At 32.1% G+C, this 16,905-nt stretch overlaps 1 protein-coding gene across 3 annotated transcripts in view; it reads right to left on the reverse strand.

Moving 5' to 3' along the window:
- Nucleotides 1-2,122: 2,122 nt before the first annotated feature.
- The window catches only part of LOC107074295 (uncharacterized), a 40,010-nt gene continuing 25,227 nt past the window's right edge, over nt 2,123-16,905 (reverse strand). For all 3 annotated transcript variants that reach the window (XR_016176005.1, XR_016176002.1, XR_016176003.1), the window contains one exon: nt 2,123-2,665. The gene's annotated coding sequence lies outside the window, so the exon portion shown is untranslated. The remainder of the gene's footprint in view (nt 2,666-16,905) is intronic.

Consider the following 16,905-nt stretch of genomic DNA (forward strand, 5'->3'; position numbering starts at 1 on the left):
TTTTGGTAACGATCCTTATTCTCGGATGAATATATTTCATGTATATCAAATTCGAATTTCCATGAAAACGTTCTAATTCTAACGCTCTAATTTTATCCGTTAGCAATAAAATATACGAGTATATTATTTATTTCTAAATAATAATAATAATAATTAAAAAAAAATAAGTTGAAAAAAGACTTACCCTAATACAACGTGTCTGAGTTCTCCCAATGTTGGATTATAACTATGATCTTCTCCACTAATCCTAACAACACCCTCATCAGCGTTAACATCAAAACCGTTTGTAACAAATTCGATTAAATCTGCAAAATCGTCGTGTTTAACAGTTTTTTCAGTACCCGTTGAAACGTTAATGTCTTTGACAACACTACGCGTGTAAGTAGAAGAAGCATCATATTGTTCTTTACTAGCATTGGTACGTTGTAAAAATTTTCTTCTAAATCCCGTATAAACTGTTTCAACGTTAGGATCATCACCGATTCTTACACGACCATGACTTGGTACCAAATGATGTCCACTATAACCCAAATCCATTTCAAGATCCATCACCAAAAGTAAAGTGAATAGGATCACAAATGCGCTCAAACCGAGCATCAGTTTGTCACGAATTCTGATTATTCTAATCGTCATTTTCATCTTTGTGTCACTCGATTTCGATGTTTGATACTTTATACAATTATTATTATTATTATTACTAATGTAACTTTTGCGATTGTTGTTGATCTTCTCGTCGTTGATATTCTTTTCGATTGAATCGTTTCGTAAAACAGTCACGGATCGTAAAACATTGCCAATTGTAACATTTAAATTGGCACTTTCTTCTTTTATACTTGATCGAATTTCATTCGTACTTTCATCTAAGGGAATATTTTGTTCATCTTCAAAATCACCTATCGAAATTCTCGGTGTTTCTATTAACGATGATAATTGCTCGACTGATAACTTTGAACTTTTAACTTTATTTTCCACTTGTTCTTTTTCTTCTTCTTCCTTCTCCTTGTTCAGTTCCTCCACTTCTTCCTCTTTTTCACTGTGTTCTCGCTGATGTCGACGTACCTCGTTTATTCGTCGTCCTGGCCCTTTTCGTTGTTGCTTTTGCTGTTGCTTTTGCTGTTGCTGTTGATGCCGTAGTCGTTGTAATCGTAATCGTTGTAGTCGTAGTGGTCGTTGTAGTTCTCGTCGTTTCTCTTCTCCTTCTTCTTCTACTCCTCGTGCATCCGACAAATTTGCAAGTTTGCATTTTACGTCGGACGAAGTACTCGAAGCGCGCGCATTCAACTGGTCACTACTACTACTACTACTACTACTATTACTCCTTTTCTGAACTATCGACAATTGTCCAGCAGTCGTAGAAACTTCTTCGAGATCGAATGACTCGTTAGCGTTATCACAGATTTGCCGTTTATGTCTCGATGACCTATGAACCTTCTCTTCTTTTTTCTTCTTTGTATCTACTTGTCTGTCCAACGTTGGAAAATATTTCACTTTCCTTTCTAACTTGCAACAACGTTCTAACAACTTACTTTCAGATTCACTAACATTTATTATTTCTTCTTCTTCTTCTTCTTCTTTTTCCTTTTCTCGAGATAAGTTTGAACGTTTGTAATAACGTTTATGTACAATAGGCGAATAATCGGTTAAAAATGAATCATCATTAGATTCATTTTTCTTTTCAAAACGTCTTCGAAGATTAACACGTTCTTCCAATAAACGAAGATTGTTTTCCGAACGTATCAAATCTTCAACGTCCTCGATCGAAACACTTTTAGATCTCGATGAATCTTCATCGTGTTTTTTATCATAACTCGATACTAACAATTCATTAGGTTTATTCTTCGATAAATCGAATTCGCATAGAAGTGGCCTATTTCTTGAACCTTTTCTTCTAACAGGTGGTACTGGTTTAAAATGATTATTATCCTTGTTTTTTGTCAAATCAATCGAATTATCTTTGTTTTTATTGAAATGTAATTTTTTTGTCCAAAGACGAGGACTCTTACGAATATTTCTGACCAACTTTTCACAACCCTCGGTTATATTTTCCTTGGAAGTTTTGACGAATCGTTTGATAAACGAATCGTTTCTTTCAATTTTTTTATTCGTAGTCTTTCTAGATTTATCTTCTTCTTCTTCTTCTTCTTCTTCTTTTTCCTCCTCGTCGGTAGATTTTTTCGTTGGTTTTATTCTTTCACTCCAATACTGTCTGATCTTGATTCGTCGTTTAGTTATTTCGGTTGTTTGAGTTTCGACGGATAAATCGAACACTGATTTCGATCTACGTATCTCATGCACCTCCCCCCTCCTTTACTATCTTCCTCTTTAGTTTGAAATTTGAATCGTTGCCTTTGTATATAAGGCGGTCCAAATTTTGTGATCTTTCGATTTTCGATCCATTTCCTTCCAGACATTTCTTCCTGTCCAGAGTTATTTTCAATTATGAACGATTGATAAAACGTTGCTGGATCTTTCTGATCCCTTTTATTTATTTATTTATTTATATTTTCAAAATCAAACTAAAAAGCACTATTATCTTTATCTATCAAACGAAAACTATCTCACAGACTTTGGAATGTATAGTAGGTTCTATCTATTTATCACAGACACGGTAATACGAAACCACGAAGAGAACGCTGCTAACCTTTCGAGTCCAACACCTCCGCACCTGAAAAATAAAAATATACGAGAATTGAGAAAAATAAAATGTTCAATCTTATACATATGCTTTCTTCTTTTTTTTTCTGCTTTTTTAAATATATCGCGTATATGTTTCTAAAGAATATACGAGTATGAGCCGTTTATTTGGAAAGTTTCATAAGTTGCAAGAGTTGTAAAGACTACAAAATTCATTGATATAAATATAAAATCCCATGAATATTCCTATCTGTTAAAAAAGGATAGACGGTAATCCACAATTTCTTCTATTCCTAATTTAAGATTTAAATATGCGCGGCCAAAGATGTAATAGCAATAGGGCTAATAGGTTAAAACAATAGAGGGATACGAAGCGTATCCGGGATAGAACAGTCGATATAGATCAGTCGATAAGCGCGGACGTATATACACAATTAACATAATTGAATATTGTGAATTATACTATTTTATATCAATTATAAAGAAAAATAAAAAAAAGTAAAATTGTAACACTGTTGCTAATTAATATAATATAAAACCTGCCGAATCCGCTGCATATTTTCTCAATACAAAGAGAAAATTTAACACTATCCCTGGTGAAAATTATTAACGATGATAATACGAACATAATAAATAGATGTTATCGAAATGATTTCATAGAGTTAAATCTAGGAAAAGGATTTCAGATAGGATGCTAGAAGAGGAATCTAGAAAAGAGGAAAAGTCTTTGAAGATATCGAGTGTGAAATAGAGTGACGATAATGGTTTGAGACCGGCCATTATGGTTATCGCAAGGTCTACCTTCGTCGTAAAGGCTTGTCGCATCGAAAAACGGAGGAAGAGGAATCACGATCGTAAAGACTCTTCTTCAACTCCCTATCATCGCATTTTAGAAAATGTGTTCTGGTATACGCGGAAATGCGGGTTATTCAATATTTTTTATCGAAATGCTAACCCCATTTTTGAATTTCCCGCTACGTCCGCTTATACCTTTCTCTCTCTCTCTCGCTCTCTCTCGCTCTCTCTCGTATCTATCGCAGAAAAACGTTGTTCTTTTAAGTATTACAGTCAAACACCCTGTACCTATAACGCATAAAGACGATACGACGATAATAATGATTTATCGTTCGTTTTTTCTTTTTTTTCTTTTTCCCCTCCCACGTTTCCTTTCTCTCATTCGTAAACATTTATGTATCTTGCTATAGAGATAACGAAATCATCCTGACGAATCTACTTACAAAGTAATAAAAGAATAATAAAAGTCAACTACGAATATACGAATATACATCATTTTTATTTGCAATTTTTCATTATTTCCAATAAATATATTACTACTATATGACATATAATAATTATATAATATTATCATCAATTTTAAATTAAATTTTTATTTTTATATATATACTCGTATAATACATTTTTTTTTTTTAACTGGCACAAACTTTCCAACTTAATGGTACGTGCATTGAAATTATTCCGGAAAGTTTGCGTGCAGATTTTAAAATAAATTATATACATATATATATTTAATAAAAATATTAATGAAATATATAATTATAAGTCGACAGAAAACTTTCCGGGCAATTCAACAAACGTTAAAAGATAAATTGAATATTTATTATACTTCTTGAATTTAATTATACTTAATCGACTTCTATTTTTCTTTTTATTTTCTCCTTCCTCAGTTTACGAACGTGATTTCATTTAAGTTCTATTTAAATTTGCAATATTATCGTTTTTAAAAATGTATCTAATATACATAAAAAAGATTGTACGTGGTAGAGCATTACGATCGATCGATTCGGAACGTATAATATAAGTACTTTAAAGGAATAAGAGAGAGAGAGAGAGAGGATAGTTTGCTTAAGTAGAAACGTCGATGAGTCTAGCTATCTTTATTATAGTTGAATAGTTGAGTAGCAAGAGAGAACAGAATCTCAATAGCATATTTTACTTTTTATTTTTCCTCCTTCTTCCCCCTCCCCCCATTTCTTTCAGATATTTCTAATGGAAAAAAAATATCAACTTTTCCATTAACAATATGAATTATTTTTATTTATTTTTCGAATACATAAAAATATGTATTATGGAAACTGAATCGACAAAAAAAAAGCAACCAAAAAGAAGATGTAATTAAAAAAGAACAAAAAAAGAAAAAAATACCATATATCATTGAAATAATCATCACGGTTACTTTCGTTCTAATAAATGGTTAATTCATACGAGTGAAGTAATAGTAGTAGTAGGTTAGTGAAACGATTTGCTACTGCTACTACTATTACTTGGCTTACGTAAACGAGTTTAGAGAGAGAGAGAGAGAGAGAGAGAGAGAGAGAGAGAGAGAGAGAGAGAGAAAGAAAGAAAGAAATAGAAAGAGAGTGAGTGCAATGTTATATTTTTAGTATTGTACGTTATAATAAGCGGAAAATGTATGCCGGATAGAAAAAGGTGGAAGAAGAAGCCGAGTGCAAGTGCGTTGCATACTACATATTCATGAAGAATATATTGGAGTCTGAGAGAGATGGAATCGTATAAGAGAGCTGAGTGTAAAATAGAGGAAAAGAGAGAAAAAGAGAATATGTAGAAGCCGAATAAGAGACACCGTACGTAAGTGTATGCCAAGCACTGGTACGTAGTCGTGGATCATTTAAATACTGCATCGAAATACAACTAAATAAAGCAAGAGATCGAGCTCATGCTCGGAATATGAGATCGAATTTGGATACGAAATGTGCCCAAAATTTTCTAACCCTAACATTTTTATAATATACACCTATATATCTTTATTTACTTTTTTATATAATTAAATAATTACAAAAGTAAATAATTTGAATGACTTGGTAATAAGTCGGTAAATGAAAAATCTTACGTAAGATGAAATCGTAATGCGTGCTTGCGTGCGTGCGTGCGTGCGTGCGTGCGGGCGTGCTTACAGGTATTCAAAAGTAAGAGTGAGAAATACTAGAGTAGAAATTTCATTGACGAGTAACATAACAAGACAGCGAACGACACGTATGACTTTAACAAAGTCGTAACCATAAAGCAAATTGCTTTGCGACATGTTGTACCTAGTGAGAGTAGTTCGCTTGCTTTTATGTACGCTTACTAAATTACCATTATTTGCTTATCTTTCAACGATTAAGACTCGATGTTTCAAGTTTCCCTAAGAGACTGAATTATAACGTTAACACAACAAGGTCTTAATACGATCATTCAGAACAAATATATTATAAATAATTTTAAAAAAGCAAAAAAAACTGAAATTGATCGTTCATGGAATAACCCTTTTATAGCAAATTTAACAAATATCTTTCTAAAGAAGTGATCTTTGGCGTTTAGATGGATGAAAAATCTTTATCTTTCGGAACGAAGGTAATAAGAAATGAAAAATCCATCCACTATCGAAAGACACTCAACGAACGAACGAATGAACGAACGAACGAACCAACGAACGAACCTAACATCTCTTTTCCTTTTCTCTCACGTCACATTTATCACATTCGTTTCACCATCTTTCCATTCTTTTCTCTCTCTCTCTCACTCTCTCACTCTCTCACTCTCTCTTTCTTTCTTTCTCATTCGTTCAAATAGAGAGGCTTTTATAGAAGACGCGATCGTTGACACATTTAAGTCGATCCTTTATCAAACGAGAAATTGCGTAAACTTTTTCTTCTTCTTTTTCTTTTCACGAAAGCAAAAAAAAGATGAGAATAGTTAGAGGGAGGGTGAGTGGGTTAGGTAGCCAGTTGGAAAAAGAAAAAGAAAGAATGGAAAGAGACAAATAAGAAAAAAAGGGTGTTAATGTGTATGAAGTATAAATCGATCGAATCGAATTTTTTTCTTTCTTTTATTTTTATTAATATTTCCGATAGAAGGTGCAACGGGTTGGGTGAAGCGAATTTGTTTTATTTTTAGGAGGTATCAAATATGAGAATCGCGTTGCTGCCAAGAGTAAATACTCTAGTGACGTAACTAATAGTTTGCTTGACAGTTCCCTATCTCTCATTTTCAAATATGCATACATATATATAGATTAATTTATATAAATATATATATATAAAATACTTAATATATATAAATTACGTGTCTCGTTGTTTGTCCGCAATGGACTCCTAAACTACTAAACCGATTTTAATCAAGTTTTGCACACTGTGTGCAGTTTCATCCAACTTGAAAGATAGAATAGTTTATATCTCAATTTATAATCGCAATATTATTTTATTGCGAATTATTTGTTGTTTATTAACAAAGAGTCACGATTATCTCTGTTAGTTTGATAAGATTCTAATAGATGGCGGTATAAGGTAATTCGTTGACTTAAAGACGTGTGTATCGGACTGATTGTGAGCCACAGCAACGCGTAACGGGGCACCCCTAGTTTAAATATATATATTAGGGTGGGTCAAAAAAATGACTTTTTTTTTTTCAAGTGCCACGGAAAAATGGGTTGCTAGACACCTTAAAACAATTCTCACCAAATATGAGCTCTTAATTTTAATATTTTAATAGGAAGATCCTCCGCATCGCAGTTTTTTATTTTTTTTTTCAGTCCAATAGATTAAAATTCATACCTCATTATTTATTGATTGTACAGAAAAATGTTCTAGACGAATTTTGTAGGAAATTTAATGCTCTACAAAAAAGGTATCTTATATTTTTTCCGTAAACCTCACCATTTGAATGATATTGAAGATTTAAATTTGATGATTTTTAGACAAATTTCATTTTTGTTTAAGAATTTTATAACTCGACAATAAATAACTAATATAAGATGCGCAATACAAATATATATATATATATATATATATATATATATATATATTATTTTTATAATTATTGTCATTATTATAATTTGTAGATATACGTATATATTTATAACGCATAGAAGAGTCTATCGAAAGTGTATGTTCGATAAACAAGGAGGAGGATGCATAAGAGCGGGTTCTTTAACGATTCTATGACGGTTCTATGACGTTCTTTTCTCCCTTTCCCCCACCTTCCCCTTCCCCTTTTCTCATTCTCTCTATTTTTTACTTTTCCTCTGACGACACTTGACATGCCTACAAATCAATTTACAATGCATCGAAATACACACAGGCTTGGCAACCGTAGTGAAACCGAAAGGGAAGTGATTTATCCCTTTAGAACAATTTAATCGAAACTGTGAAATCGAATCTTTTGTACGGTAGACTTCTGAGTTGAGATTCTTCTTTTAAATTGAAAGACAAAAGTAATGGAAGGAACAAAAAATAGAAATAAATATTTGTATAATTGAACTATTATTATTATATTTAATAGAAATATAAAATTAAAAAAAACTTATAAAAAAAGATTGAGCCGTAGATTAAAATTGATTTGAAAGGATCAAAAGGATGATTCAAGGTCCATAAGTGAGTGTAAAGGTAGATAACAGATAAACGATTAACCTTCCAACTAAAGTATCGATTAAAGCGTACCAGTCTCTTCATTGTTCCGAGATAACAGTGGTTAAGCGAAACGTTAACTACCAAGGCAGACCAACGTCCCAACGTTTCATCGTACTAAAGTGCAACTCTAATGTTGCGACCGCACACGTCATTCGCAGCCATCAATTTTGCATTGCGCCACTACTACAACTACTAATACTACTACTAATGTGTAACGTAAGATATGTTATAGGCAAGTACTACATCTACTAAACACGCCCCTTCTACTATACTATTCTAACTCCTACGCATATGGTTGTGTGCTTGGTGTACTCGTATATGATATTGCGGGTGTTTGCAAAGGCATCCCAACCTAGCTAGCTTTTGAGATAATTGAAGATAATGACAGTTGCTATGATACTATATTTAGAATAGCCGACCAAGCATGATCCACATGTATAACTGTATGTGTGTGTGTGTCTTGTGTCCTTCGTGATCTATCCTAAATTGTTTTTCTTCCGATGACGCACAGAAATACAAACCTACGATTAAAACTTGTCTCTCAGAATTATGCAAATAAATATATAATACGATACCGATAAATTGTGTTAACATATATATATGTGCTCATAATTATGAAAGTGGCTAAAGTGAAACTTTTTGTTTCTTTTTTGTTTCTTTTTTTTTTCATTCGAACCGATCTATCCTCTTGAAATTCTCCATGAATGTTCCTCTCGTTAACGTTTCGCGGTGTACGAATGATTTATATTCGGAGATTTTATCGATCTATCTGTTTCAGTTGCTCTTTACAAATTCTTTTCACTTTTTTTTAAATGGATTGATTCGATCCTATTCGATTTGATTTGATTCGAAACGATAAGATAGATTACATTTGATCTGGGTTCGTTAGAGAGAAGCTTTGAATTCTCGTATGGGGAAATAGAATTTGCTAGAATTTGCGTTGACGACAAAATAGTCAAGGGGGAGGAGGAGGAGGAAGAGGAGGGTTTGGGTTACGTGTAGGTACTAAATTATAAGTTTTCCAGTTCTCTGCACGGCTTAACCGTTTGGTTAATTATCAAAATCGATAAATCTTTTGATTACGCGAGGGAATCAATGGATTCCCGATTTGTAGTTTTGCTGTTAAACCAAGTTACTTGCAATTAACGTAGGGGTGGGAAGTAGGGGTAGTAATAATAATCTACAAATTAATTTAAGGGGTTAGGCCATTATTAAATATAATTTGGCTTTGGAAGTGCGACAATAACGACAATGATAACGATAATGATGAGGACACAACAACGATGAGGATAACGATGTTATATAAGTAAAATCGGCATGCAACTTGATGCTTAGGTTAGAGAATGAAATGAAAACCATTAGACGATTCTTATCGTATAACGTCATATCCGCTTGAGAAGAAGATGATCCATAGACGAGAAAACAAAAGATAACAATTTTAGAAGAAAGAAAACAACAGAAATTTGTGAACATTAAATTACTATAGTTAAAAACAATTGAATTTGTAAGCGAAAGACAATTATTTCTTTTAATTACGTCCGGGCCAAACATTCGCAAAAATGTTGTCATTTCAAATAAATACGAGAATAAATATTAATCAAAAAAAAAAAAAAAAAAAAAATGTGCATTGGCATTCGTTTACTCCGTTGGTCGTGTAATTTGTTTCGTAAACATAAGTAATTAAAAGGGAAACAAAAAATAGATGATAAAAATACAAGAAATATAAAGTAACGCAATTTTGTTAATAATTAAAAACAAGCCTTTTCTCGTGCCGTTTGAAAATTTCATTTAACCTATTCTAAAATGCGGTTGGACTTGTGCGTATTAATAATAATGTGTGAAAGTAAGAAATGTATGTGCAACTTAAGTATGTGAATTTGCGCGTGCGCCTGCAACAGGCGGTGTACAGGCGGTGTACAGGCGGTGTGCAGACGGCAGCTTTTGCTTCGGTACGGTTGAATAACATTAACGAGGCTTCGTAACCTCTAAATTGCACCTTCCAAGCAATTTTCACTATAGTGTTTTCGAAAGATACCGCTTTTCTACATTCAACGTTTACCAAAAATTCGCTTCGAGAGTAAACGAATATGCGAATTCTCTCCACATTTGTTCCATTTCATTTTCATGATTCTGATTATTATTGTCTGACCGTACTAAGACAATACTGATCATACAAAATAAAATAAAAATGAAAGAAAACATTGAAATCGAACGAATTTATCGAAGTTTATTTTATCGTTGAATCTACATAAAAAAATTTGGTCAATTAAAATATTTTTCTTAATCGTTCCGCTAGTGCAACGTGTCAGCTTGATCTCTCGTTTCATTTTTATGATATATTTCACGTGGAAAAAAAAAATATCAGAATCTTGTGTGTTAGTCCAATTGACTTTCGATCTATCGATTTATAGATTTATTGATACGGTATAGCAAATTCTCTCTATTCATAAGCTTGTCACATTTTTACGAGATTTTATCCAAAAAGGCCCCACTACTCCATACGGTTTAACTTTTTATTCATGTCAGATGTAACCGAATAAAAATATGCTTCTTGTTTTTCTTTTTTTTTTTTTTTTGTTGAAAAAGAATTTCGTCTAGAAAAATAAAATAAACTAAAATATCTCTCTCAAAAAGTCACAAACTTTGATTGAAAAATAATGGAATATGTAAAAAATAAAAAAATAAACACTTTTAAAGTCCAACTATATTACGAAACGTTAATTGATATCTGAAAAAAAAGAAAAACTAAAAAATGAATGATAAACAAATTTCAAAACATAAAATGATGATTTAAAAACAGAAGTATAATTAAGAAATAAATTGTTTAACATTTATAGTACCAGATTTGTAAAAATTCGTTGATAATATAAGATAATATTATGATTATAAAAGATACCGAAAGGAACAGAAAAGAACAGAAAAGAACAGAAAAGAACAGAAAAGATAGTCACAGAGCAAAGATAACGCAGCAAAAGCTTCCTTCGTTTACGACTGCACACACACACACACACACACACACGTATGTATATATGTGGCAGTGATTTACGATGCTCGTCACGTTGATAAGAAAATGCTTGTTAAAGTGCGCAGATAAAGCAAATGCAGGTTATATAATGTGACGATTGAAGCTCGCCGATACAGAAATGCCATTATTTATTTAACGCACAAAGTATAATAATAAAAATACTATTTTCATTTGAATATAAGTTAAAAGTTAAATATAAAAATACGAGTATTATAAATGTGTGTGTGTGCATTCCGATAAAAAGAATGAAGAGGAAAAAAAGCATTTCTTTCAAACGATCCCCCTTTCTTAATTATCGTGCATGAGCTTGCTCGTGCTTGCTTGTTTGCTTTTCCGTGGAAAATCATAATGATTTTATAATTTATTAATTTGAAAGAATATTTTTTTGAAAAAGTAATGCGTTATCGTTCTTCTCTCCTCCATTTCATACGCCACATCATTTTTTGTTGTTCAATATATTCAATTACCTCGTAGTTTGTTTTTCTTTTTCCTTTTATCATTTCATTTTTCATCATATCAAGTTGCCTGTCTACTTTTCTCGATCCCAGAAATAATAATAATAATAATAATAATAATGATAATAATAATAATTTTTGTTTTCAAATCCTCTTTCTCCAAAACGTTTCTGAAGTTAATAATATAGATATATTAATAAGTTATATTATATGAAAGGTAACATAACATGTTATGGTACATGTACAAAAGACTTGCCATGTTCTTACTTTGCTTTTTTTTTTATCCCTTTACTTCGCCTAATTAGACGGCTCTCCATTCGAATGTCTCTCGAAGTAAGAACTCGAGTAATATCGTCCTACCTGTTTCTGTGCAATTGAATTTTATCGTTTATCACCCACCTATGTATTTATATTCTTATGTATGTGTAAAAAAGAAAAAGAAAAAGAAAAAAGGAAAAAATCCAATGGTACACGTTTTGGCATAAAATCAAAAAAAAAAATAAAAAATAAGAAAAATAAGTAGAAAAGCAATAACGATAGATACCATTGGTTTTATATAATACTTACAAGTTAACTATTTAATCGATAATATTAAATATTATACATAATTTTGCATTACGAAGATTTCTACATAATTTACGTAACTTTCATTTTTTACTTTTGTAAATATTTCTGTAGCGTATTTCGTTATTAACTAAAGAATGATATTTAAGTATTAGAATCGTGAAACTTTGAATTCGATGATAGTACCGATGACTATTATTATAAAGAGAAAGGATCTTTCAAGCAGATATTGTTAATAATCATCAATTTCGATAGGAAATTGATGAGTAAGTAATTAAAAGTGAATAAAAAATGGAAACAATTTTTTAATGACACAATCGTAAACAAAATTACGCATACATATTCCCTTCACTTATTTCTAATTGCAATTATAAATTGTAAACCTCCTTTTCTTTGATCGTAAATTACCACCTTGCGATTAGTTTATGAAACGCATGCATTTGTAATGAAAATAAATTTTGGTGCATTATTGCGAACAACATAATATATAAATGAAATAAAATATAGATTGATACCCTCCCCCCAAAAAAAACATTGTATAGAAAAATAGTAAAATAGATTATGTATTATATTAGGTGGTTCGGAAAGTTGATTCGTTTTTTGCTGACGCAATAATGGCATTAGTTGATGCAAACCGAGAAATAGTAACACATGAGATCGATGAGAGGTTATATTTATCAAATTCAACTATTTATGACCACTTGAAAGGTTTAGGTTTAACCTCGAAGCAAAAATAATTTTCATTTTTACGAAAGAAAAACGAAACGTTTTTCCGAACCACCTAATATTTAAAATTAACAAATTTCTTTAGAATTTATTTTTCATTTTCCAATAAAGTATTCTATATATTATATCTACATCGTTAATGGTTTAGCACTGGAAGTATAGCATTTCTTAATTACATATGAAACCTGTGCATTTCTAGATGATTTTCGTTCTAGATGGTGATAGGACTTTAGATTTAACTTAACTTGACTAGCATTGCATTGGTTCTGGCTCGGCTAGAAGCCAAACCGCGAACGTTGTTGATCTTTTAAAAAGATTCTATAGACAGGTTTCCGAAGGAAAGCGAAACTGGCCCCTGCAGCACCAGCACCAGCACCAGCACCAGCAGCACCAGCACCAGCACCAGCAGCACCAACGAAGCTGGTTCTTCGGATTTTTCCTTTCTTTTCTTTTTCTCTATCTTCCTTTTTACATCAGTCTTCTTCGAATTCTTCTTATGTTACTTTTCTTTTTATCGCATATCTTTTTTACGTGTGCGTGTGCGTGTGTGTGTGTGTGCGCGCGCGCGAGTTTATCTAAGCGACTAATGGAATTTTTTTTTATTTACGATGCACGTCCAATGACAGTTTGGAAAAGTGAAAATATTATCTGAACTCGAGATGAAGAAAAAGAAAAAGCAAAAAAAAAAAAGGGAATATCAAAAACTGGTTTGAGAGTAAAACATGAGATAACAAATCGAATGTAATCGGAACGAGTTTTTCCACGCAAATGATATCTTTGATTCATCTTTTTTCTCTCTTTTTTTTCTATGAAGTAATCACTATCTAAGACTAGTTTATGAAAAGATTTATACGAATGAAATATATGAATAAATATACCCTTATCCCTTTTTTTTTCCACCTTTCATATATAAATTCATATATCGACTATTTTTATTTGATGCAGTTGAAAATAAATAAATAAACAAAACAAAAAAATAAACAGGTTAATAAAAAAAAATACATTTCCTGTTCACAAAACCCTCGCTTTTGTTTCATTTCAATGTTCGACTATAAAAATATCTCTTATAATAATAATCGTAGCGATACAAAAAAAAAAAAAAATAGAAAAAAAAATGTATTCATTAAAAGTTTGACGTTTTACGCGCTAAATTCCATAAACTGTTTTTATGCCTTGATTCCTCGTACCACTTACAATGAATGAATAAATAAACTACTTTTCCATGGGTCATTAATCTACAGGATAATAAATTAAATCTATCAATCTTTTTATCAATCTCAATAAATATTTTTTTTTCTCCTTTCCGGTGAAAGGAGGATGACCGAGTAAATACGAACGAGAAGAAACAAGAAAACAAAAAAAAAATGAGGAAGATGAAGAAAAGAAAGAGAAAGGAGATACGTTTGTTCTTATTGAAGTGAGATATTTAAACTATAGAACAATAATATTAGATAGATTACAGCTATATATTAGACAATTGTCCAGTGTGTATAAGAACAAAACAGATTATACATTTGTCCTACACGTCAATTCGATAGAATGGAAAACAGGTCCCCCTTTTCCTCACCTCCATTTTACTCATAAAACATATATACCATTATATTTATGCAAATAATAATATTGTAAAGTTAAAATGTAGAAATATACATATATGTTTCATCTAACCCAAGATTTACAAGCGCTTTCGCTCCGCTCATGGAATTCTTAATGCTCACGCGTGACACTTCCGCACGAACGAATCTTTCTCTTTCTCTCTTTCTCTTTTCCTTCTTTTTTTATTCTTTAACCCCCTCCCCCTCCTCAGCCCTCTTCCACGATTTCGACGTGCTCCGATAAAGCAAAAGGAAAAAGGGAAGAAAATGAAATATCGATAGAAAGGTGGGCAGCTGGTGGAGAATGAAGTGTAGACAAAAATTAACCAATTAAATGAAATCAATCGATTTCAGAACTTTCTACCTTCCCGCTTCCTAATTAAAAATTGAAAATTCTGTATTTAATTATATTCTGACGATTCTTTTGCTTAATCTTAAAAAAAAGAAGAAGAAAAAAAAAATAGTATCAACAGGTGTGACTGATGCATTCGTTAGATCCACTTAATCTTTTTAAGAAGAAATCTGTTGGTCATTTAAAATAATATCCTGAATGATTAACGTTTCAAATAGATCAGAAAAATATTCAAATAATTATTTTTACAATTTGTATCAAGGTTTTAAACAAAACAACAAAATTAGATAAGTTTTTTTTTTTATGAAAATATGTCAAATGACATCAATGAAATGATGCATCTTTGATTTGGTCCATCCTGGTTAGTAACAAAAAAATATCAAACAAACAGAATAGAAATGAAAAAGAGAGAAGAGAGAAAGAGAGAAAGAGAGAAAGAGAAAGATATAAAAAAGGGAAAGAACACAAAGTACGTACTAATCCCTTAAGAGCTTCGCGTAGGAAAGAAAAAAGGAAAAAAAAGGTATCCCGTGGGAATGAAGGGAACTCTCTTGTTCGGGTAAGGCAAGCAAGAGGATTCATTGAAATACTAAAGAACTCGGGACAGAAAAACAGCATCCAAGTTAAATTCTTGAAGAGAGAACGGAGACCTCGTGTCTCTGTTGAGAGATCGGCTTTTCAACACAACCCCGATGTTCGATCAAAATTTAGTTCTTTTTAACCCCTTTTACCATAGCACCTATCCAAACCCTACAAGACAACACGCCACGTACCACCTCGTACTTTCTAATAAAAGAAAGATAAACAAAAATAAAAAGGAAAAGTCTTTTATAGGTTATGCGGGAGAAAAAGAAATAAAAAAAGAAACAACAACCCTACAGTTAACTCTACAGTTAACTCGGTTAATTTAATCATTTCTTAAATCCCTTTTCGTCGAGTGGATACGAATGATAAAATTAGCGTGCTTGCTTGCAAAAGTTCGTCGAAAAGGATTTAAGTGGAAATTACTGTGTGACTTGATGGGGAGATTTTCTTTTTTTATTCTTTTTTACGGTCCCCTATAAATTTAAGAAAGCGCTTGCTCAGGACTCTAAGGATTTATCTACGACATCTTAAGTAACAACGTAACCTCATTTTTATTATAGGTGAAAATGAAATCCGATAAACTTCACCTACGTTGTTATTATTATTCTAAAATCACAAAAGAGACACGCGTTGCTTTGTTAACACCGTGAAAACGAAATGAAACGTACAAATATTTCATAATTCAAAGATGGACATTTTGATAGACGTTTAATGGACGTTCAACAAGTTGATTTGATAGAAAGAAAGGAAGAAAGATATAAGGGACGATTGAAGGGCAAGGGTAAGGGATGAGGGGGTGAGAAAAACCAAGAAGAAATCCGATTCTATTTGCTCTTCAACGCCGACAAGATTCTCACGGCCGACTTATTCGTTCTCGTTTTCTTGCTTTCTGCAAACTCGCGTTTCAGGGAAAAGAGAGGTAGTTATATCTTCATCATATCTTCGAAATGACAGCAAGTCGGGCCACCTGAGTTGTTGAGGAGAATGGAAAGATAGAAAAGTCGTTAGGCACGTCGAGGCGTGTCGTCGTGCGACGAACCGATAAATAGACCGAGAATAGACCGAGAATAGACCGAGAATAGGTCTTTCTCTCTTTTCAAATATTTCTCTTTGTTTTCTCGATGAATATTTCAACGTCTATGATAAATCCTTCGGGGAAGTAGCATTGTACATTAACGTGTTTACTGTCAACCTAGTTGTACAAACTATAATAATATCTCATAATTAACAAAGAAAGCTAAGCAAAATCAATGCCAATAAAAAATTATTAAAAATAGACAAAAGAAGTAATATTAACCCTTTCGCCACTACGAGCGACTATAGTCGCTCTCCATAAAATGCCGCCGCGCATTGTACATTGTATAATACATATGACGAACGATTAGAGTTACTTCAAATCGAGTTTAATAAAAAGTTGTTAAATGTTTAAATATTATAAATATTTTAATTTGTGGAGTTTTTTTTTTTTTCAATAAACACCGTCAAACCAACTCGGGTTGCTGTGAAGCATAAACGCGGCCGCTGTCGATTTTACTCGAGCACCGTG

The sequence above is a fragment of the Polistes dominula genome, unplaced genomic scaffold (assembly GCF_049000335.1).
Source record: "Polistes dominula isolate Pdom_NZ unplaced genomic scaffold, Pdom_raw_medaka contig_79, whole genome shotgun sequence".
In the NCBI taxonomy this organism is placed as follows: Eukaryota; Metazoa; Arthropoda; class Insecta; order Hymenoptera; family Vespidae; genus Polistes; species Polistes dominula.